This window comes from Phocoena sinus, chromosome 3 (assembly GCF_008692025.1).
Source record: "Phocoena sinus isolate mPhoSin1 chromosome 3, mPhoSin1.pri, whole genome shotgun sequence".
Classification (NCBI taxonomy): Eukaryota; Metazoa; Chordata; class Mammalia; order Artiodactyla; family Phocoenidae; genus Phocoena; species Phocoena sinus.
In genome coordinates this window covers 13,805,893-13,831,572 of record NC_045765.1, presented here as the reverse complement: position 1 = coordinate 13,831,572, position 25,680 = coordinate 13,805,893, and the positions used below count along the sequence as shown (strand labels likewise).

The 25,680-nt window shown below is 44.9% G+C and overlaps 1 protein-coding gene across 4 annotated transcripts in view; it reads right to left on the bottom strand.

Moving 5' to 3' along the window:
• BRD4 (bromodomain containing 4) overlaps positions 1-18,746 on the bottom strand; it is an 82,997-nt gene extending 64,251 nt beyond the window's left edge. Inside the window, exon 1 of one of the 4 annotated variants that reach the window (XM_032628447.1) lies at positions 18,499-18,746. The gene's annotated coding sequence lies outside the window, so the exon portion shown is untranslated. Of the gene's footprint in view, positions 1-18,041; positions 18,126-18,498 lie in introns of those variants that run through there. The other 3 variants (XM_032628449.1, XM_032628451.1, XM_032628446.1) reach the window with 3 other exon arrangements.
• Positions 18,747-25,680: the final 6,934 nt, after the last annotated feature.

The following is a 25,680-nucleotide window of genomic DNA, read 5'->3' as shown; positions in this document are numbered from 1 at the left end:
ACTAAACTAAACTGCAGACACATCATGCTGTCACTTTTATGGGTCATGCCTCAGGCACATCGCAAGAGCCCTCTTCTGTTGGCACAGAGCTGTTCCTTACTCTCAGGGCACTACAAACACTTGTAGACACAGACATTTGGGACGCAAACATGCTCAGCTACCACTGCTGCCCACCTGAATGCCCGAGGCTCTGGCCAGGCACTGCTTACACTTGTGACCCATGTGACTATCTCACAGCAGAAGGACCCAGAATTTTATAAGGTGATTATTATGCATGAATGGGCTGAGCACCTCTCCTCCCCACTGAAAAAAGAATCCTCAAAAAAAAAAAAAAAAAAAAAAAAAGAATATCCTCCCCTTAGAGAACTCTGCAATTTTCACACAATTCTTTCACAATGATCTACTTGCTCCGTAGGCACAGTAACTAACTCAACAGTCCCCTGGTGGAAGTAGGGAATAGGATGAAGGGACATGGGGATGGGGCATCCAAGCTATGGCCAATCCCAGCTAAGAAGCGGTTTACTTTGATTCCCCAGCAATAGATGCCCTAGCCTCAGGCAGAACTCCCAATATGGACAGATATAGAGGCACACAGAACAGGGACATATTTCCATGGCTCCCAGCATGAGTGTACTCTGTGGCATAACGTTCGTGCTTCCTCCTTCCTCCCCAGAGCAAGGCTGCAACAACAGGCTGCCACCAAGCAACTACCACGCAGGAGCAAGGCCCAACATTCCAGTGCTATCTGTCCTCACAGCAGTGGCCACCTGCTTCTGCGTCTTACCCACCAAGGCTCACAAGCAAAAAACATGACATAATTGCTGCTCTGGAGAGAGCTCATAAAGTGGTGGCTCTCATCTCCGGCTGCACAGAGAATTGCTTGGGGATCTTATTTTAAACACTCATGTGTAGAGCTGGGCATAGGAGGAGGGGCTGACTACAAAGAGGCACAAAACAATGTGGGGGAATATTGGAAATATTCTGTATCTTGACTGCCAGTGATGCATTTTTCAGAATGAATTTTATGGCATATAAACTTAAGAAAATGAATAAACAAATAAACCATGTCTGGGCCCCACCTACTTCAGACCTGCTGCTGTGCAGGGAAGGTGGAGACAGACCCACAGGTTAAGAACAAAAGCAGCCTGGTCTGAACCTCAACTTCCAGAACTAACCCGAGAGACTTTTAGCAACAGACATCGTCATTAGACTTGTGAAAGGGATGAGTTAACAGGGCCCATCCTCAGGATTGTCCCAAGGATCAGCAGGCTTACATATAGTGCCTGCCTTATGTGAAGTGCCTAATGTTGTTCAATCACAGCTTTTTGGGGGGTGGGGGTGGGGGTGGGAGAGGTATTGAGAAAGACCCAAACTACTCTACTTTCTGGAATGATCCATCCACCTTGTGTAGACTGGAAACTCCTCCAAGATGAGAGCAGCTACTGGAGCACTGCTGAACAACTACATGTTATAAATTGCTTTTCTGAAAGGAAAATTCAAGGTAAAGAATGGGTTCTGTGACTTGTGGTTTACATTTAAGACAGCAAAGCAGCGAAACTAACAATCTTAAAGGAGTAATAAAAAATCCTTGGGCTTCCCTGGTGGCTCAGTGGTTAAGAATCCGCCTGCCAATGCAAAGGACATGGGTTCGAGCCCTGGTCCGGGAAGATCCCACTTGCCGACGAGCAACTAAGCCCGTGTGCCACAACTATTGAGCCCACGTGCCGCTACTGAAGCCCACGTGCCTAGAGCCCGTGCTCCGCAACAAGAAAAGCCACCGCAGTGAGAAGCCCGCGCACCACAACGAAGAGTAGTCCCCACTCGCCGCAACTAGAGAAAGCCCGCGCACAGCAATGAAGACCCAACGCAGCCAAAAACAACAAAAAAAAAACAAACGAAAAACCTTGTAGGCTGCACAACCGAAACATTTCCTGCGCTCACATCAGTTAGGGAAGTGGGGCTACTCCTAGCTCAGAGTAGGGGGAAAGTTGATACCCAGCTATTGAAGAGTGTTTAAGACAATTCATTAATCTTTTGAGAAAATTAACTTACCCTGATAGAACACTACTGTGTAGAATAATTTTTCACATTAAATGTTTCCTAGAGGACCTTGGCCCGATTTTACAGTTTTGGTTAAATCTCAAAACTAGTAAAGATATTTGCTGCTGCAGGGCTGGGAGGGGGACGCCTAGGCAACAAGTGCTAGAGAACCAAACAACTTCCTACTGGCCCTGACAACAGAACACCTTTGGGTTCAGAGGGAACAAGCAGCAATAAGCAAACAAGCCAATTCTGCCTGTAGACTGAGATCTCTTGATTAAAACATTTAGCTGTCACTACAATAAAATGTAACAAAGCCACAAGTAGGGGAAAGGTCACCCTGCAGCACAACACCTATTTCCACATGTGTAAACTCACAGGGTTACTTACAATCAATATTCCCCTCATACTATGTTCTGGTGTTGATGGGACACGTGTATAGATCCTATCTGTCACCTCTAATTGTGACATGACAGCCACTACCCATCACAAAAGGCCAAAGCTTACCACTCCCCAGCTGTCTTACATTGGGACCTTTCTGGTTTTTCCAAATGTGGACATTACAGGGTTGAGAGGGATCAACAAATGTTTGATGGCTGAATTAATACATGCCCAGCTCAGTGGTCCCCTCCATGAAAGGTGTATGACGAAGCCCCTGATCAAAATGGAAGCAAGAACATTGGAGAGTGAAACTGGAAAAGGCTCTAGGGGAATATACACCGCAACACACTCGATGAGCAATGCTTGAAGTCTATGCCCTTCAGTCTCCTCACTCTGACATCTGATCTCCTAGAGCACATGCAAAAATGTCCACCCATCCTTCATGGTCATTCCTCTCCTCCAGAGGGAAATGCAAAGTGTCTCTGATCATGGGCATCCCTACTGTACCACACCACACAATCCCAGCCCATTCTATCTCTCCATGAATCAATCTGAAAATGCACACTGTGACACAAATGCCAAACAACACCAGATCCCCAGCCTTCTGTTTGTTTGCTCACAGGAATGCACACCGTGTGTCTGCACATGTGGTCACTAGTGGTCACTAAAAAGCTCCTTTCAAGGCCCAAAGCTCCTGGTTAGAAGAGTGTCCGGACTCAACTTTTTAACTGGAGTTAGGAAGCAGTCATTTATTTCTACAATGCATCAGATTTGCACTAATCATCTCTAAGACTGAGCACCTGCCTGCACCAGGCAAGTTTGCACACAGCTGAACATTCTCCAAGCCGCCAGTGCCCTGCCAGAAGATTTGCTGAGCAGTAAAACCCAGCCTGGCCGCGATGGCTGTAGCAGTTGGCAGGCAATGTACTAGCAACAACTTTCTGGGTTAAGTGCCAACTTCCCCCGAGTGTCCACATGCTTAGGGAATGCAGTTGGACTCAGAACAAGGAGGAAATTACTGAATGCCTACTGAGGCTTGGGGCTCAGTGTGCTGGGATGCTGTATTCCGACCTCACAAGAACCTTGCACACAGCAGAGATCAGGATCTCATTTTGTAGCTGAGGACACTGATGCAGAAGAAATCAGTCATTTATATGAGGTCACAAAGCCAGCAAGGGATTCAGAGGCTGCATGACTCCTCACCCTGTACCCAAAAATCATTTCCTGATGGATGAAGGGCATACATTTGAAAGGCAAAACTCTACAACTTTTAAAAGATAAAACAGAATATTTGATTTCAGGTAGTGTTCTCACAAACTGTAAAACAGAGTCATAAATTCATCTATGTTAAAATTAAGATTTTCTGTTTGTCAAAAGATAATACAGAAGTATGTGTGGTGGTGGTGGTGGTGGTGTTGACACCAAACTAGGGGGAAATATTTGTAAAATGTACTAGCCACAAAGATCTGCTGCTCAGACTTTATAAAGAACAGCTGCAGGGACTTCCCTGGTGGCGCAGTGGTTAAGAATCCGCCTGCCAATGCAGGGGACACGGGTTGGACCCCTGGTCCGGGAAGATCCCACATGCCATGAAGCAACTAAGTCTGTGCGCCACAACTACTGAGCCTGTGCTCTAGAGCCCGTGAGCCACAACTACAAGCCTGTGCACCACAACTACTGAAGCCCGTGTGCCTAGAGCCCGTGCTCCACAACAAGAGAAATCACCACAATGAGAAGCCCACTCTCCGCAAGTAGAGAAAGCCTGCACGCAGCAATGAAGACCCAACGGAGCCAAAATAAATTTAAAAACCTTGAGGATATTAAAAAAAAAAAAAAAAAAGGCTGCAAATCAACTTAAAAAGATAAACAAGCTAAAGGAAAATGACAAAAGTCAGAAACAGGTATTTCAAACAAGTACAATAAACACAAGAAGATGCTCAACCACGTTTATGTGCAAATATAAGAAGTCTGTTAATGTCAATTTTGGTGAAAATATGGCTCAACATTTTCAGATGTGGGAAGGTAAACAGATGCAACTGTTTTTTTACAGCAATTTGGCATTAAGGCATCCCCCATGGCCTAGTAATCCCACTTCCGGGCACTTACTTAAGACACTTGCACGCCTCTTGGATGCATGCAAGCATGCAGAAGAATGCTATAGCAGGAAGATTTTCTCTTGACTGAATTCTTATCACAGCTACTCAGAACCAAGCCCTTATTCAATGAGATCATTTGTCATTTTATAAAGTCAAGAAAAGTTTTAAAAGTAAAATGAGGGGCTTCCCTGGTGGCGCAGTGGTTGAGAGTCTGCCTGCCAATGCAGGGGACACGGGTTCGTGCCCCGGTCCGGGAAGATCCCACGTGCCGCGGAGCGGCTAGGCCCATGAGCCATGGCCGCTGAGCCTGCGCTCAGCAACGGGAGAGGCCACAACAGTGAGAGGCCCGCATACCGCAAAAAAAAAAAAAAAAAAGTAAAATGAAAACCTATTCCTTCAGGGCACACTTGTTAAATGAATTACCACCTTTCTACCACTGGGTTGCTGCTCACCACTGGAGATATTAAGGTCTCTAAAACACCTGTCACACCCCACCCCCAGTCGTTTTAATCATACATGGCACAGACATGGCAAACACCTTTACTCTCCACTGAATCGTTACTGTGCACGCAGAATACAGCACAGCACCTGATTTCTTAAGAAGTCCCACGCACACACACTGATGGAATCATCCAATTCAGCATGTCTGCTTCAGGCAGGAAATTCCTTTTAAATAAGGGTCCCTATGTGGGAAAATAAGCACCCAAGAGCTGGAACTCAGTTTCACCCTACAATAAGGTAGCGCTTAGAGACTGAGAGGCTCACCAAAATCCTAAGAGATCATCCAGTTCACACCCCTGAGTTAACAAGCCTGGGTGGGGCACCTGGGCTAAAGATGACACTCCAGCTTACTACTCCCCCAAACTCCCTCTCATATACTTTCACTGGAGTATCAAGGGGAAAATGGAGGTGAAACCAAATCAAGGCATTTTGGCGCTCTGGTGGAAACCTTTTAAAGGCGAGGTTTAATTCCACATGTGTGAATTTCTTCATGAGACTCTTCAGGAGAGTGGCACAGAATCCTGGATGAAAAGATCTGCCCAGCCAAAGTAACGACCCTCCTCTGACCATTCTCTGCCCTGGTTTTTTTTTTTTTTTTTTAATAACCCCCGATCTTCTGGACCAAGGGCATGGCCTGCCTCCAAAGAACAGGTGTTTGCTTGCAGAACTATCCAGGTTTCTGTCCAGGCCTCGGCTGTCCTCACAGATGGATGAGCCTAAACATCAGTTCTTTTCCTATACTCACAGCTGGATAGTCTCTTCCTTCTCTGACTGCCTGCACTGTACCTCTCAGAAAGCACTTCCTAGGTCTGCCTTGTTCTCATTATGTACCATCCCAACCATCTGCATGAGGTGGATTCCTTCCTCTCTTCTGCTGTAGAACAGAAATCATGAACACCTGGGCTCCAGAAACAGGCCTTGCCACTTACCAGCAACCCTACCCAAGTGACTGAGCTCTCTGGGTGTCAAATTCCTTATCTGCAAAACGCAGATGATACCGGTACCCATTTTCTGAGGATTTTAAGGAATACAGAGTCTTAGAAATCCAGCACCTGGCACACAGTAATCACTCAAATATTCACTAAAATGGACTGATCATAAATGGATGCACAAGCTCCCCAGTCTGTGGAGGGGAATACAGTGGAGAAAGAGAAGTGACCCACATTGCAGCTCCATACATTAAGGCTGACCCAAACCAAGCAGGGTGACTCCTGTTCAAATTTACCATTTCAGAATAGGCAAGCAGGAAGAAACAGAAAAAAAGGCCTATTCAGAAAAGGTAGTTCTACCCTTTGAAGGGAAGTCTATTCACAGGCAACTATTTGCTAAAAGCCCTGAACCTTTTCACAAAATCAATGATCAAAGATAACTATTGTCTCAAGATGAACAATTAGGGGGTGGGAGGGGTTTGAAAGAGCCATAGGACAGGGAGGGTACCCAGCTCTCACAAGTGCAAGGGAAGGGTACTCAAATGGGTTCCCAGAACAAAAAGGCCCATAGATGTCCTGAGAAATGACACAGAGGACAGGCAAGCTAAGCTATGGGCCTGTCAGCTCCAACTCTGGTAACTCCAAACTGCATTCCTGGCATTACAAATGTATGTGAGTTATTATCTTGAAACAGATGAACATGAAGGTGGTGTTATCTCCAGACAACCAATCTGTGAGCTCAATTGTTTCCTGGCGTCAAAAGGAAAACAGAGATGCATATACACAAACTTCATTACTTAGCAGCTTTTTATAACTAAAAGCACTTCAGAGGTAAGAATTTTAAATGAAGATTATAAACGAAAACAACCTACACATGGATGGTACCACCTCTTACAAAACTCTTTCATATAGGCTATGTGTTTATTTAATTACAGAACAGAAAGGGAAAACTGCTTAAGTAACAAAGCCATGGCTGTACAGTAAGACAGTAATTCAACTGAGCATAGCAATGGGATTAATTAAAGCCAAGATCAACAGAAAATGAAAAGGGGAAATATCCATCAGCATATACAAGTCTATCTTCAAACTTCAGAAATTAGGGGAAAGCAAAGGGATTTTAATATTGTTAAAAAAAGGACAACAGGCCCAAAATGGTGTCTCCTATGCTAAGCCCCATGTCCACAAACCACAACTTAGTTTCGGCTCTCCCAAAATGGAATCTTAAACCAGTCAATCGGGAATCACCTGGTCAGCACTACTGAGGTAATCTGCCTGACAGACCCCTAACATCCCTAAAAAGAAAGTGACCTTGCCACAAGCAATCTGCTTTTTGATAGCATAATTTCCCCCATCCTGCTCTCTGTTACTAAGTCTTTCATTTGTGCAGCTCCTTGGGCACTCCTTCCCATCTGCTAGATGGGATGCTGCCCCATTCATGAATCATTGAATAAAACCAGTAAGATCTTTGAAGTTTACTCAGTTGAATTTTTCAAACAATATGCCCTATTCTTAGAAGTAATACAAGTTCTTTTCCATCCTTTGACAACTCTGCCCCAATTACAAAGTATGAATTATTCAAGTTTATGATACTGGATTTCCCATTCCTTCTACCAGACAAGGATTTGGGAATGGAGAGCAGAGTGGCACCATGCACACCACCTGTGTAGCATGTTCATATCCCTAAGCATAAACATATCACACTAAAGAATGGTACTTTCTCATCCCACAAGCTCTATCTCCCTCAGTCTGCAGGTTCAAGTGCATGCATGGAATAAAGGGTGCTGCAGCTGACAGCAGGCGCTAAGCCACATAAGGGACCATAGCCATGAATCTTTCTAAGTCTACCCACATCCAACACCATGAAATCATCAGGCTGGCTAGCGACCCATTGGATTACCTTCTGCAGCAAAGGCTCCAGGCCAACAACAAATCCTGGAGATGGTTTTATGAACAGCACGAACAGCTTCAGTGAAGAGTCCCAGAACAAAAACCTTCCTTCATCTGCAGCGGCTGCAATAAGCCCATTCTGGCACATTCTGACATTCATCTCCAAGAAAGAGAACAAGCTGAAAAAGAAGGGCGCAGAGGGCCCCTGGACAGATGTGTACCACAGCTGAACTGGTTACTCGACAGCTCTGTAAAAATCTCTGGAGGATTTTCACAAGGACAAACCAAAAAGGGTGCTCCACACAGTTTCCTACAGTCATAAATTTGCAAATGCCTGCAAAAGCAGGATGCATGCAAAAAAGAAAGTCTTCAAAACCATCAAGAGTCTTTTAATTAACATAATTACTCATTCTCAAAGTAAAATCCAAGAAATTCATTTTAGTACATGCTCCCTGAATGGGCTTTAGGGTTCTGAGAACTGCCCCTGCCCCCAAACTGTTCAACATGCGCACATATGCATTTTTCTGGAAGAAGGATCCACAGTGCTATCTGTCACATTCTCAAAGGGACCTCCAACCTCCCCTCAAGTTAAGAGGTGATGCTCTAGGGACTTCCCTGGTGGTCCGTCCAGTGGTTAAGAATCCGCCTTCCAATGCAGGAGATGCGGGTTTGATCCCTGGTTGGGGAACTAAGATCCCACATGCTGCGGGGCAACTAAGCCCGCACGCCGCCAAGTACTGAGCCCGCGCGCTCTGGAGCCTGCCGCCACAACTAGAGAGAAGCCTGCGCGCTGCAACAAAGAGCCCGCACACCACAACAAAGACCCGATGCTGCCAAATAAATAAATTAAAAACAAAAAAACTGATGCTCTAGTGAGAAGCAGGGCTGGTCTATCCTTGGCCACTGGACCCTCAATTATTTTGAGCCCCTTAAAGAACTGAATAAATCCAAGAGCAAGAACTGCAGGAAAATGATTACTCTAGCAATGTTTAACACTTGTTTTTGATTATGGAAATCTGAGTAAGCTTTCTGTAATACTAGAGGAATGCCAAGCAGCAGACTTTACAAGAACTTAAGTACAGAAACAGCTTAACAAATGGCAAAATTACAAATGACTTTTTGTGTGGATGAAGATGAATCCAGTCCACTGAAATGTTCTCCATAACAAGTTCATTCATGCAAGCGTTTGCCGATGTTTATCTACCTGGTCTCTTAACCCAGTCTTCCCCTGCGCTTCATTCCGTGATCTAAGCCCATCTCACCCCTGTGCTTCCTGAGGGCTGTTTTTCTGGCCAAACTGGGCTCTATCACCAGTGGCTGGAGTCCTCTTGCCCACTCAAGAGACTATTGAGACTTGGCTTGACTCCTCCCAGAGCCCCCACAGCAACTCCCACTGTACCTGGAACCTGGAATAAACCATGTCGTTCATTTAATCCTCTATCAAAGATTTGGAATACACACATCCTTGACCATCTTCACTTTATCGTTTTTCTTAAGTAACTCATTCTAAGCTGATTTCACCTAATTCTGGTTTATGACCAAGTATGGTAAATTAGCTTCCCTTTCAGCCATCCAAAACTTGCTTCAAGTTAGGGGATACACTTGACTTCTAGTGTAAACTATAGACAGTTTGACAAAAATTATCCCATCTAGAATGACTCATAATGGTGAGCAAGATGCTGCTGGGGCTACCATTTGAGGTGAGCAAGTGGAGGGCAGAGATGGGATAAACGTGTCACGTTTGAGGCGAGGTGGTTTGGCATTCCCACTCTGCATGTGATCAGGGATGGGCAATGACCCAAGCCAGAGTCTTCCGTCATTAGAGAGCACTACTGGGGAAGAATCACTCTTGACCTTGAGGTCAGGATATCAGAGATAAAGAACAGCTCTGATGTCACTATTTGAGCCCCTGAATTCAGCTGTGCCCAAGGCCCACTCCAGACTTATCACATCAACCAACAAATTCCCTTTCATTTCAACCTGTTTTATGCCTGGTATTTTCACCGGAGAGACCTAACCAATACAGCCATTTCCTTTAAAACTGACATCTTCACTAAAAACTTGGGAAGACACTATCTGAGAATAAAAGACAAGTAACTTGCCTTACACATACACACACAAAATACTCTTCACATACTTCTTGTTTTGCTTGTTACGAACTACTGACAACCTTCACCACTACATGCTTCCTCAACTTCCCCATCCCACTCTACCCTCCAAAGAGCTTCTAGCAAGCAGAGTACAAGAAAGAAAAGAAAGTGAAGATCAATGGAGGACTTCCCTGGTGGTGCAGTGGTTGAAAATCTGCCTGCCAATTCAGGGGACACGGGTTCGATCCCTGGTCCGGGAAGATCCCACATGCCACAGAGCAACTAAGCCCGTGGGCCACAGCTACTGAGCCTGAGCTCTAGAGCCCGCAAGTCACAACTACTGAAGCCCGCGCACCCTAGAACCCATGCTCTGCAACAAGAGAAGCCACCACAATGAGAAGCCCACACACCGCCAACGAAGAGTAGCCCCCCCTCGCCGCAACTAGAGAAAGCCTACGTGCAGCAACGAAGACCCAACTCGGCCAAAAAACAAGATCAATGCACTTCACTCGCTACTAGAAAGCATATCCAGGACAGTCACCCTTGCGCAAGTGATGAAGGAACAGATTGCAAAATGGCCACCAAAACAATTTAAAAAAAAGTTTTCAGGGTACCCACAGCTACCATTGAGAGGTATCTAAAATGAGGTTATTTCACACTAGGCTGACAAGATTCACAATAAGAAACAGATTTTGTCATGTACACAGTACATAAAATCACAGCAAAGGTTTTATGAAATACCCTTGAATGTGTAACACCCTTTGACATTTCCTTTTTCTCCCTCCTTAAACAATGACTGCAACCTACTAAATTCAGTTCATTACCCAGAGTATGAAAAACACAGATATAAAATAATAATTACTCTTTCTTAAAATCTAGATTGTGGTCAAAGTTCTCTGGAGCCCAAACCTATTCTCTCATTTTACACATGAGAAACTGAGACTTGAGAGGATATTCGACTGGTCCAAGGAAGGTACACAGTAGATGCAATGTGTCCAGCCCAGTTCCTTCCTTCTCTCCCTCTTGTGTGCACACACACGCATGTGCACACACACAACATGCACTGGCAGGCTCCACACTCCACGCAGTCTGCCTGTTTCAACCCTCACAATAACGATCTGCTCACCTGAAACGTATGCTTCCTCAAACACAGCGGAAAATGTTTCAAGTGTGAAATCCCCAAATTTATCTCACTTACACAAAACAATCTCAAAAGCCAATTCGCCGGCAAGCGTGTATGTTATTGCCTGGGATAGGACAACTGGGGACCTTAGTCACACACAAGGACACCGATATATTACTAATTCCTCCTTCTAGAAATTACATAATACCAAGCCAACACCTTTCCCTGGCACTGCTTCCACAGTGCACCAGTGTCTCTTGGCATAACAGCAACTAGGAACAAATAAGCAGTTTCAGCCTTAAGGGGACACCAAGACAAGAGAAGTGACCACAGGCAAAGTGAGGCCTGGACGGCTATTCTAGAAACCCTTTATGCAGAGCAAAAGAAGCACCCTCTCACCAATCGAGTATAATGCAGGTCAGATACTCCCCTACCTTCCCCCAATCTGAATACAACACAGAGGCCAGACACCCACACCTGTTGTCTTCTCAGTCAATGCTTATTCATACAAATCCCATTTTACACAGGAGGAAACTGAGGTTTAGGGAGATTATGTAACTTGCCTGAGGTCAAGGCCAGAAGGGAGTGGGCCTGGACTGATCCCTGACATGGACTCCACAGTTCTCAGTACACAGCTCCACCCAAGCCCAACCAACTCTGCTAGCCACAGCCCAGAGTCCTGGAACTTCCTACATTGAGCAGAACAGGCCAACACTTGTCAAGGAAAAGATCACAGAATACCCTACACCTAGGGTGAGCTTAAAAAAGCCTTTATTTGTAAGTATGTCACAGATCAAAAAGAAGAAATGGCATATTCATTTAGGTACTTTAATTTGCAATTAAATGCTCAGATTTAACAGTTTAACACAAACTAAAGGCATTCCACATGGACCTGGATACTGATGGCCCCTAGTAATGGTGACTGGCATCGACTGGTTCTTCTGGTCAACAGGCCCAAAGTCCACCAGCAAGAACTCAGCCTCCCAGCCAGACACTCCACTTTCCTGGCCCATCAACCAACCGCCTGCCTCCCTTCCAGGGAGTCCCTGACTTGTGATACAAACCTTCCTGCAGACCAGAATCCTTTCAACATATCCAGATGTCAACACAATTTAATTTAGGGCCAAAAGAGGCAGGGAAGGTATGGAGAGATGCTACGCTTGTGCTCCGCAAAAACTTCCTCCATCAGCAACTCCCAATGACTGCTGCCTTTGTTCAGACAACCAGGTTTTAATAAAATAGTTAAGTTACATCTTAGGCCTGAGGATATACTGGACCACCTTCCCCTGATGGATCATTTCTCCAAACACTGCAGCCAACAACATCCCAGGGTGGGCACCCCCAAAGCTTGCTGAATTTCCATTAATCCCATTACCACTTTTTTTTTTTTTGCGGTACGCAGGCCTCTCACCGTTGTGGCCTCTCACACCGCAGAGCACAGGCTCCGGACGCGCAGGCTCAGCGGCCATGGCTCACGGGCCCAGCCGCTCCGCAGCATACGAGATCTTCCCGGACCGGGTCACGAACCCGCGTCCCCTGCATCGACAGGCGGACTCTCAACCACTGCGCCACCAGGGAAGCCCACCACCACTTTTAATCTAATCTCATTATCAGATAAACAAATCCTCACCTAGAAAAACCAACCCCTACTTTGTATCACCTCCCCCATTGATCTCTACTCACAGCTCACTTGAAGGAAGACGCAACACACAGGGGGATCTGAAAGGCACCTGGCTGATCTTGGTATCACCCGGTGACATGGTTTCCAGGCATGTCAGGTGGTCCACCTTCCTACCCTCAGCTGCTCTACTTTGTAATACCTGGCTACCTCTTCCCACTTCTATTCTTCACCCTGGATAATAACAGCAAATAAGTAGCTAACCTTGAGAGAGCCTCATTTTATCCTCAACTTAAAGATGGAGAAATGAAGTCTGGGGAAGGCTGAGTGACAGGCGAAGGTCACACAGCAGGCAGGAGGGCCAGGATTCAAACTGGGGTCTAACTGTGCCACACTGGTTGTATCAGCCTTTGGAGCAGGGCAGCAAAAATGAGACAGGACTGGACTGCCAAGAGGCTGTTCAAGCCCTCCCCAGAGCATTCAAGTAACACTGGACTTCTATCACAGAGTCAGGAATTCTGTGACTTGATTTCAGGAAACAAAGTCCAACTCCGGGCAGGAGAGTAGAAAGGTCAAAGAGCAAGATCTCAGAGACACTTCTGCTTCTCAGAAGCCTTCAGAACACACTCAAAACCACATTTTGTTTTTAAACAGTTACTATTTGTGTGTGTAGGGGAACTGTTAAAAACCTCACCCTTATAAACAAGACACTGTCAAGCTTAGATTGGAGAAAGGGAAGTTCATGGAACTTTTCTAGAAAACTAATTTGTATCAACTTTCTAAAAACGCACACCCTTTGGTCTGGTGATTCCATTTCTAGATATGAAAAAAAGAGAAAACTTGAAAATCATGTCCAAAAATAGCAGAATTAAATTATGGTACATTCACATAATAGAATTTTAGGCAACCATTTAAAATAGAGTATTTTGGAAATGTTCACAGTGTAATATTTTTTGAAAAAATAACAGCACAATCCAATTTTGTTACTCATGTAGAAAAACACTGGCACAAACACTTAACATCACCTTAACACTGTATTTTCCAAATTTTAAAAAATGACCGTGTACTACTTTTGTTTAAAGAGAAAATCCCATAAAACCTCTTTTGCAAATGATGTGGATCAACCAGTGCTATTCCCCCTCAGGATTTGGTCAAGAACAGGACAGATGGCTGCTCTGCCCTATCTTTGACACTGGACTCACTCTCCATCTATTTCTTTAGAATGGAATACATCCCATGATTTATGCTGGGACATGTGGATGCAGTTTAATCAAGTTTAATCAGTTGTAGCCTGCTTGGACTGGAAAAAAAAAACCTAAGTGTTTTTAAAATTAACCTTTATAACAATGGTACGAGTTTGGGTTGCATCTTCCAGACTGTTTTCTGTGCCTCACCAGCATTTCAAACTGTTCTCTAACAATGTACAATTTAAAAAACCAAATGGGGATCAAACCGTGCAGACTGTACTACATGTCAACATGCTGACATCCCTGCACTTCCATTTCCTCATTCTTTTAAATGGCTACACTACATTCCATTAAGCTTTTTTTTAACCCCTCCATCAAAGTACTAGAAAAATCACTGCAGTTAAAAAGTCATTGTGCATTCTCAAAAAGTTAAGTACCATGACCTAGCAATTCCACTCCTAGATATCCATCCAAGAGGAATTAATACAAATGTCCACACAAAAATGTGTACATGAATGTTCATAGCAGCACCATTCACAATACCCAAAAAAGTGGAAACCCAAATATCCATCAACTGAATAAATAAAATGTGACATATCCATCCACACAATGGAATATTACTTAGTTATAAGAGAAATGAAGTACTGATTCATGCTACAGTACAAACCTTAAAAACATTATACCAAGTAAAAGGAACCAGCCACAAAAGGTTATGTATCATATGATCCCTGAAATATCCAGAATAGGCAAATTTATAGAGACAGAGTGTAAATCGGTGGTTGCCAGGGGTTGGGGGGATGGAACGTGACTGCTAATGAATAGGGATTTCTTTTTGGAGGGATGAAAATGTTCTAAAACTGGTTGTGGTGGTGGCTGCACCACTCTGAACACACTAAAAACCACTGATTTGTACGCTTTAAATTGGTGAAATATCATTTGTGAGTTATATCTCAATAAGCCTGTTACAAAAACACTAAAAACAAAAAGATTTTACAATGTTAGTATAATACTCAAAACATAATTTATATTCAATAAATATTTGGAGAGAATGAATACGTTAAGAAAGAATGTATGTACCACAGAAAATCACTGTGCAAATATCTTTTTGTCTTCCCTTATACATAGTAGAAGCTCAGGAACTGTTACAATGGATTGGCCAATCACATGAAATCAGAATATTAGAAACAAAAAAACAAAACCTTTTTACTGACAAAATGAGATCCACATTAAGAAATGCTACGCATACTTGTTTATCACCCACTTCAACTTCCTCTTAAAATACTTTTCCCAGGTCAGGACTGACCCACAGCCCAAACCCACTCACCACATTTCAAACTGCTAAGTGGGAGACACACAGCAGACAGTGCACAGAAGCAACTGCATGCCATGCTGCTTGGACTATTAGTAAGTTTACTGCAATTAGGGACCTTAACGTTACCTTAGTTAAAATTTACGTCTCCCGAGCACAGTGGTTAAGAATCCGCCTGCCAATGCAGGCGACAAGGGTTCAAGCCCTGGTCCGGGAAGATCCCACATGCCACGGAGCAACTAAGCCCGTGCACCACAACTACTGAGCCTGTGCTCTAGAGCCCACGAGCCACAACTACTGAGCCTGCATGCCTAGAGCCCGTGCTCCGCAAGAGAAGCCACCGCAATGAGAAGCCCGCGCACCACAATTAAGAGTAGCCCCCACTCGCCGCAACTAGAGAATGCCCACGCACAGCAACCAGTGCAGCCAAAAATAAATAAAATAAAAACAAAAATTCACGTCTCCTGTAAGTCACTACTGACCAATTATACCCACTGTTAATATTTTACTGATTTAAAAGGAATTACTTGCACTTGGTATTATGGGCATGTCAAATTCTTCCTAAATTATCTCTCCAGTTTATTCACTCAAGGAATATTTTAGCTGCTCTTCTAAGGTGCTGAGGATACACTAGAGAATAAAAATAGACAAAGCCAAGCAAAAAAAAACCCTGCCCTCAGAGAACTTACAGTCTAGTAAAAATAAAAATAATAATAATTTAAGGAAATCTTATTTTTTACAAACTCGTGTCTTATGAATTAAATAAAATGCCAGCACCACCAAAGAATCCCCACAATTCTCACCTTGCAAATGTTCAGTCTTTTCAAAACACTAAAAATTACAAAGATTTATTAAACATTAATAGAAACACTGAAACTGTTCTCAATAACAAGCTTTTCTCTCCTTTTTATAGATCTGCCAGGAACATAAAGACAAACGTGTCAACTTTACGATTTTATTCAAAATCAGAATTTGAAACATTTCACATCCACACAATCGTTACAGATGAGGACAGCGGGTTGTCAGAGCAGATTTAACAGCCCAGGGTCTTCAAATCATTGATACGAAATGGTTTTTACTATAAGTTAAAAAAAAAAAAAACCCTCCAATCTCCTTCCAGAATTCATAAATCTCAAGTCATTCAATAACCTGAATTGTGTAACATGAAAGTACTGCATCCCCTCCACCTCCAAAAGCAAAAGTGCAACTTAGTACAAAGATCACAACAACTGGCTCAAAAAGGTAACTTTTGGAAACAAAGTCTAAATTCCTGTAAACAATTCAATAATTTAGTGGAATTTTTACAAAGTGGCCAATGATTCTCCTGCAATTCTTAGGTAATTTTTTTTCTCATCTCTATCCCAGGAAGGGAAGGTAACCATATAGACACCTGAGAACAGCCAACCCATCCTTAAAATGCAGCCACTTTCATGTTCTAACTTTCACCTGTAGGCAAAATTCCTTATCTTCAGCAATTGGCTGGGGCTGAATTCTAGCAAGATTCACACATGTGGGCTCATCTCCTCAGGTTAAGACCAACTAAAACCATCTTAAGAGACTAACTCACTCCACAGCTTGAGCCCTTAGATACTTTGTTTCCTACTAAGGTTATGGGGTAGGGCAGGTAACAGGGGAGCAATGCGCTGTTTTAGATCAGGCTTTTCTCGATTTGATCGAGGGAAATCATCGGAGAGGTTTATTTTCCCCAGGCTGAAAATTTGGGGGAGAAGGAGTTAGTTATCTACAATGCCTTGGGGGAAAGATAAATCCTATCCAAATTAAACCGAAAATAATGTTTTATCATATTACTGGCTAAATCATAAAATAGACTGTGCCATCCAAAAACTTCTCGAAACTGGTAACATATTCATAAATCCTACTGGGTATCGCTTTCTTTACAACCTCCAAAGACTAAATTCCAAGAACTAACAATTTAAGGAACCTGACAGCCCCATTCATAAAAATCTCCCAAACATTATTACAGCACCAAAGAGCCACTGGCTTAGAGGTACACTGAGACGGTTTCTGTAAACACGAACAGGTAGAGCCCTCTCGAAGGTAAGCAAAGACACTTCAATTCTCATTCACTTCTCCAAGAGGTCACTTCTTGCATCCAGCACACACACAGAAAGTAACCCAAGGGCCAAGACCATACACTGCACGAGGCTGCACAAAACATTAAATGAGTAAACAAACAAAAACAACACTTCAGAAAACAATGCGTGATCTTGACTAAAAGAGAGGTCAGTCACTCAGCAAAAGAACATGACTCATCCACGGGCCTGAACAGAAGTATTTATACTGCCCACTACACCGAAGTGGGATTTCCCATCTTCATCCAAGGCTGGGCCTTAGGAGTATCTCAGTTGGGTGAAGTTGTGTTATTTCCGTTTTGGAGGGAGGGGGGTCATTTTATTTCGCTGAATCACAACTCCCCCACATCCCCACCCCATACCACCACCACGCACAAGACTACAAATAGACGAGAGCCTGGCAAGGACGCCAGCAAGCACCGACCGAGCAAAACAAAGCGCCCAGTGAGGGGCTGCCAAGCCGGGAGTGGGTGGGTAAAGGGGGCCAGGCTCGCCCCTCAGTGCACCGCTCCCGCCCCCAAGAGCCTGTCTCCGGGCAGGTGTGCAGCGGCAGCCTTCTCCCTCCACCGGGGGACCAGCCCCGTTCTCTGCAGAGCTCCGGGGACAGCCCGGAAGATGAGGAAATGAGGGCGGGGGCGCGCTGCCCCAGCCTGGACAAGAGGACCAAAGCACCAGGGAGCGCATTGGGCCCGCCCCACGTGAGCGTCCGGGCCGGGGCCAAGCCCGCCCCGGGGACTGCAGCCGGGGACAGCGGCGCCTGTGACCACTACGCCGGGCCCGGACTTACCGGGGCCAGGCGCGCCGCGGAGTCCGCGGCGGCCGCTTCCTCCTCCTCCTCCTCCTCACTTGACAAAATGGCGGCGACAGGAAGTGCCGGGCGCCTCGGCCCGCCCCCCGCCCGCCCCCGGCCACCCGCCCCGCCGCTGCGCCCGCGCCCCCCGCCCGCGCCCCTGCCCTGCAGCCCTGCCGGAGCCGGGGGGCGGCGGCGCCAACGGCGGGGAGCCCGCGAACCGCCCTGCCGCCAACGGCGCAGGCGGCCCTGGCCCGGCGCGAACGGCGCGGGGACGCGGGAGGCCCGCAGGCCCGAGCCCGCGTCGCCCCGGCCTCCCCGCCCCCGCGCCGCGCCGATGGCGTAGGTGCTGGCGCACCGGCCCCATTACGCAATGCAGGTTACGCGGGCCGCGCGGCGGAGCTCCGCTGGCTGCCCCGCGCCGTCCGCCGCCTCGAAGGGCACCGGTCCTCACCTGAGACGCTAGGCCGCACGCCGCCCCTGCCGGCCGCCGGCCGCCAGCCGCCGCCGCCCCCTCCTCTTCGGGCTGCCTGCGCGGCGCCGGGGCCCGCCCGCCGTTCCGCCGCGCTCACAGGCCCCGCTTGCCCGCGGGCACTGCCGGCAGCCACCGCTGCCGCAGCCACCGCTTCGGCTCTTCGGTTGCGGGAGAGCAGAACAAACAGCCCTACCGCCGCCGCCGCCGCCGCCGCCGCCGCCAGCGCACTGACGTCACCGCGCACGCTGCGCGCGCGGTCACCCGCTGTCGCCGCCCGGCGTGCGCGCCCGAGACCGTGCCCGGCGAGAGCGAGCTCAAGAGAGCTGGCGGCCGGGAGGTGAGTGGAGAAAGCCGGTGCTTGCGGCCAGCGGGAAGATGAGCACCCCCCCTCAGACCAAGGGTGGGGACTGAGGAGAGATCTTGCAGACCCGAGGGAGGGGACCACGTCGTCGGACAGAAGGGACACCGCAGACCGAGGAAGGAGACACCTCAGAGGGAGGGGACCCCGCAGACCGAGAGGGGAGACACTCAGACCGAGAGGGGTCCCCCCAGACCGAGACCGAGAGGGGTCCCCCCAGACCGAGGGAAGGGACCCCGCAGAACGAGGGTGGGGACCGCGCAGACCGAGTGGGGAGGCACTCAAACCGAGAGAGGGGATCCCGCAGACCAAGAGGGGAGACACCTCAGACTGAGTGAGGGGGTCGACCTACAGACTGAGGGACGGGACCGAGGGAGACTGAAAATTGGGCCTGAGGGAAAAGATCTGAAGGCAGAGGGAGACGTCCACAAATTTAGGAAGGGACTGATGATAGACCCTCAAAGAGAAGGGGGACAGTGAGGAGAGACTCCAAAGACTGATGGCAGAGGCGGAGAAGAGACACTGTCTGAGGGAGGCCGTGCTGAGAGGAGGCTGAAGGGTGTTGAAGGAGGCTGGAGTGGGGCCGTGCTGGAACATTAAGGGAGAGAGCTGCGATGGGGGCGCTGGTGTGAGGGAAAGGAGGTGAGAGGAGGCTGTTAGCAAGGCTGGGGAGGTAGCTTTCTTGGTTGGCTGGCCAGCCACTGGGATCTAAAGACTGGAAGGTGCTGGACTTCGTGCCTAGGGCACTCTCCCTCCAGTTGTCCCCCAGCTGACCTCTTTCTCATCCTTAAGATTCAAACCACAAGCCAGCTCCATAAAACGAAGAGATTAGGCTTAGGTTGCTTACAGTTTAAAATGATAATCCTGTTAAAATTTTCAAATGGGGAACCATAACCTCCTTTCCCCTTTTGCCCTTATCGTCACTCTTTTAGCATTTTAAGTCCCATCTTTTAAAAATAGCAAGCTCAGTTATTCTAAAAAGTCCAGGTAATTAAAAAAATTCCTGATGGTACCTTCTTTCAGAACATATTGATACACTAGAATAGCAGTCAAATAGTTTTGTCTCTATTCATGGTTTGCTTGCTCTTCACCAAGGGCAATCATAAACTACTGATAGGTCCTGGGCAAACTAAAGACTTACTTTTACCCTTTATTTAATTAATTTATTTATGGCTGCGTTGGGTCCTCGTTGCTGCGCGCGGGCGTTCTCTAGTTGCTGCGAGCGGGGGCTGCTCTTCGTTGTGGTGCACGGGCTTCTCACTGCGGTGGCTTCTCTTGTTGCAGAGCACGGGCTCTAGGCACGTGGACTTCAGTAGTTGTGGCACGCGGGCTCAGTGGTTGTGGCTCCTGGGCTCTAGAGCGCAGGCTCAGTAGTTGTGCTGCACGGGCTTAGTTGCTTCTCGGCATGTGGGATCTTCCCGGACCAGGGATTGAATCCATGTCCCCTGAATTGGCAGGCGGATTCTTAACCGCTGCACCACCAGGGAAGTCCCAAGAAGGTATCATATAAAGCTGAGCTTACCCATAGTCGTTTTGTTGCATTATCTACTTAATTTATTGTTGTTGCTGAACATAAATGTTTTGGGAAGCATTTGGAGCTGCCAGTTTGCAAGTCACATAATAAAATCTTTTGTCACACTTCATTTTAGACAATGCCATAATACCTAGTTGATTTACTGGACCCAACTAAAGGGCTTTTGGCTATGGCTAGAAGTCAGATCCAACCTGAAGAGAATTTGCAAGCTGTAAAGGCAGTTCCAAAAGTTTTCTCCAAAAATCTTGTAGGACAACAATGTCTCATTCTTTTTATCTTCCATAATGCATATCCTAACTCCTCACAGACAGCTCAAACTCAGAAAATGTTTATCCAGGGAATTCCGTGTCAGTCCAGGGTTAGGACTCCAAGCTTTCACTGCCGAAGGCGTGGGTTCAATCCCTGATGAAGGAACTACGATCCCACATGCCACGTGGCACGGCCAAAAAAAAAAAACAAAAAACAAAGAATAAAACATGAAGTACATATTTCTGACTTGTTTTAAATATATATTATTTATTTTTAGTGAAGTACTACATGAAATAATTTAAATTGAACAATACAAAAGAATATAGCAGAAAAAGTGTCCCCCTTCATTCTTCCCCTCCCCCACCAGAGTAATCACTGTTATCACTTTGATGTGTTTAGACCTGTGCTGTCTGATATGATAGCCACATGTGGCTATTGAATGCTTGAAATGTAGCTGGCCCAAGTTGAGATGTGCTTTAAGTGTGTGAAATACACATTGTACTTCAAAGATATAGTATGAAAAACATGTAAACTATCTCGCTATTAACTTTTTATATTGATTACATGTTGAAATAATTTTTTATACATTGAGTTAAATAAAATATATTATTAAATTTAATTTTACCTGTTTCTTTTTACATTTTTAACATGGCTACTAGAAAATATGAAATTACAGATATGGCTTACAATGTATTTCTGTTGGACAGCACTGGTCTAGACTTTTTAGTCTATGCAGCAGTATATCTACATATAGAAATAGTTGTGTTATAAAACAAAAGACATCATTCTGTACTTGTTAATTTGTAATATGCTTTTTTCATTTACTACATCTTGGAAGTCACTCCACATGACTACTTGGAGATCTGCCTAATTGGGAGGTAACTTGGAGAGAATATACAGTATTGTTATCTGGTATGGATATATCATAATTTATTTTACCACTCTCCTATTATGTACATTTAATTCATTTCCAGTTTTTCCATCATAATAACCAGTATTACAGTGAGATTCTTCTGCATTTCTCATTTTCTTTTCATACTTGCCAGTATTTTTACAGGTTAAAAAAATTATATAGTGTTTTCTTGAAAGCAAGGGTAAATTTATATAGCGTGATCAGCTTTGGAAAAGCTGGAGGTGTTTGATTTGCTATGGCCTGAATCCATGCCCACTTTCCAGTGAGAACTTGCCCATGAAGTTACTATAAATTCTGGAATTTATAGTTAGGTTCTAGAGACGATGAGTAACCCAAGATCACACATTTACACAGTTTAGAACTCATATCTCCTGACTCCATGAAGACTGCCTTCTCTAACCCAGAAATCGACATTTTTTGTTTGTTTTTTTGGCCTTGCCACTCAGCTTAAGGGATCCTAGTTCCCCAACCAGGGATAGAACCCGCACCCCCCGCCATGGAAGGGCAGAGTCCCAACAACTGGACCACCAGGGAACTCCCAACAAATTTTGTCTGTAAAGAGCCAGGTAGTCAATATTTAGGTTTTGTGGGCCATACAATCTCTATAACATTGCCAATCTTTGTCACTCTGTCATTGTAGTACAAAAGCAGCCATAATTAATGTGTAAATGAATGGGTGTGGCTGTGTTCCAATGAAACTTTATGGATACTAAAATTAGAATTTCATGTAAATTTCAGAAGTCACAAAATATTGTTCTTTTGGGGTTTTTTTTCAACCTTTGAAAACTATAAAATCCATTCTTAGCTGGAAGGCTGTGCAAAAACAGACAGCAGGCCAGATTTGTCCCATAGGCAGTAGTTTGCTGATCCCTGCTCTAGAACCTCAAGTGTAAAGAAATGGAAATTTCTTTACCATTATGCAGAAGTTATTCTGCTTACAACTTTTTTAAATTAATAGTTTTGGGGGAGCAGTTTTAGATTCACCTTAACATTGAGTAGAAAGTACAGAGTTCCCTTACACCCCCTCACTTCCCCCATGTTGCAGAGTGTGGTACATTGGTTAGAAATGATGGGCCAATAGTGATACATTATTATTAACTAAAGTCCATAGTTTGCATTAGGGTTCACTTTTCGTGTTGTACATCCTATGGGTTTTGACAAATGTATGACACATATTGACCATCATGTTTGCCAATATTTAACTCATAAGCTAGCTAAGAACAAAAATAAGCTTCAGAATAAAGCACTACAATTCTGTCAGCCACAAATAGGTACAAGATGGCTGTAAGGGTCATTTTGGTTTCCGCTACTTCATTAACATTTATTTTGCTGTGTTTTTGCTTAGTTTCAAAGTGTTTTACAAATATCATTCACTACCACACTTAAAATAATGAGAGTGCTGGAAGACCCAGTGTGAAGAGCCATACAATTGCAATTTTAAAAAGGCAGTGTTTTTTTTAAAAAAGTTTCAAAGTGGAAAGAAAATGCAAATGTTGCACGTGGGATAAAAGTACTCAAGAGGAAGGAGTCAGGAAGTCAAAGAAGGAATGATAGTAGGAGCTCTTATATACTGCTCGGTTGGTTCAATCATTTTAGAATACAGGTTGGCCTTGTCTGGTGAAGTTGAAGCTCTGCACACTCTACGGCCCACTAATTCCATTCCACGGAAACTCTCAGTGACACACTTAAGAAAGTTCAGCATAGCACTCTTCCTAAGAGCCCACACTGAAAACAACCTAAATGTCCACCTACCTGGTAGAATGAATAGATTGTAGTATAATGAAAATGAACAAATCACAGCCACACACAACAACACAGATGAAACTTACATACATAATGGGAAAACCAAAGAAGCAAGGCATACATGATGATTCCATTTATATGTTGATTTCTAAAACATAAAAATAGACTGAGATTTTTAGGGAAATAAAATTACAGTTTCCTGTTGCCTGAGGAGGTCTGAGCCAAGGATCCATCATCATGAAGTCCTCTGTGGAGTTAGGAGGACCGCTGCTTCTGCTTGTTTCTTTTATTTGGTTGTGTTCTGGGCAAGAGCCAGTGGAGGTGTGGGGACTATAAAGAAAGACAAGCAGGTAATTACCACTGGTTACTTGAGAGAGTGATCAGGAAGGGATGAGGAGAATGGTGTGGGTGGCCAGTTTCGGTGGTCTAGTGGTATTCTATTTCTTTTTAAAATTTATTTTCCAAATTGAAGACCTGGCATGGCCCTACTGATTCGTGTGTGTGTGGTAAAAAACACAATGTGAGATCTACCCTCTTAAACTGTTAAGTGTACAGTACTATTAACTATAAACACAGTGTTGTACAGCTGGTCTTTTTCATCTTACATGACTGGAAAGTATTCTGCTTCTTGACTGTGCATTCATTCTACTATATGTTTTATGCATATTTGTATTATATTTTACTTTTTTTAGGGATAAAAAAGAATGAATCATAAACAAGGAAAACTGTGCCTAAGTGAAGAGAACTGAACAGAAAAGGCCAATGATGAAGTTGACATGGACAAACTTCTGACTGTATGGCCAGGAAATGAGCAGCATTGCAAGATACCTTCTACTTTAAGACTCACACAGAAGGCTGGCAATTTGAAAGCTTAGAGGCTAAGCATGGTGGAAAGTGTTCCTGATAAAATTTCAGTCATGAGCCACTAATGGTCCCAGGGATTCAAGCCCTTATGGAATCATCATGGCATCAAAATGAACGACAATGGGTCAAGTGCGGTTGCTCCAGCTGCTAAAAAATTCTCTTCAGCATTTACCAAACAGAAAAGGTTTCTTGCCTTGACAGATCTTCACTATAGTTGAAACCAGCCTATTTTGGTGAAGGATGCCTGATAGAATTTATTTCAGCAAAGACTTCATGTGGGGGCTTCCCTGGTGGCGCAGTGGTTGAGAGTCCGCCTGCTGATGCAGGGGACACAGGTTCGTGCCCCGGTCCAGGAAGAGCCCACGTGCCGCGGAGTGGCTGTGGCTGGGCCCGTGAGCCATGGCCGCTGGGCCTGTGCTCCGCAACGGGAGAGGCCGCAATAGTGAGAGGCCCGCGTACCGCAAAAAAAAAAAAAGACTTCATGTGGGAATAACCTGCTCTTGTTGGTGTAAGTACAAGTCAGGACTGAAAGCTTACATCTCTTTTACTCCTTTCATCTTCAAGACAAATGGGCTGAAGAAGCAGGTTCTTGGAATCTAATACGTTTATAAGAAGAGCATCTGTATCTAGATTTATACTAGTATTGTCTGGTAGCCAGCTTTCAAAAATGGCCCCCATTGATTACCCTTCTGTAATCTCCTCCCTTTGAGTGTGGTCCTGACCTAGTCACTTGTTGATAACAAAGAGATTATGGCAAAAAAAAAAAAAAAAAAGATTATGGCAAAAGTGATGGAATGTCACTTTCATGATTAGGTTACAAAAGACTGACTTTCATCCAGCTGGACTCTCTTTTGCCTTCTCAGCTTGCACATTTTGATGAAGCAAGCTGCCATGTAGGAGAGGCCCAAGGAACTGAATGAATGTAGCTTCTGGTTAATGCCAGCAAGGGACTAAAGCCCTCTATCCAACAGCTGCAAGGAACTTAGTTCTGCCAGCAAACACAATAACATTGAAAGTAGATCCTTCCATAATCAAGCCTTCAGATGAGACCACAGCCTTGGCCAACACTTTGATTGCAGCCTTGTAATTCCAGCTAAGCCACACCTGACTTCCAGAAATTGTGAAATAATAAGCATGCTTTAATTTTAAGACACTAAATTTTGGAGTACATTGTTATGTGGCAATAGATAACTAATAACATACATCCTGGGACCAAATATCCCCTTTCCCTAGGGAAGATATATTTCAGCCTTAGTGGGGTTGATGAATAGTGTGGCAAGCAAATTCTTCCTTCTCCCAAAATATCCCCTTTGTTCCTCTGGCTTTGCATTGTTAAACTAGTCAAAGTATATTTCAAATACTGGGGAATATTGTGGTCTTAGTTCTTTTGAGACGAACAGTATTGTCATTTAAATTATCTTCCAATCAGAAGGAATTAGGAACTTATGTCTCTCTAAGGAGGCTATAGTTTTCCTTATGGGGACTATGGTAGTAAACAAT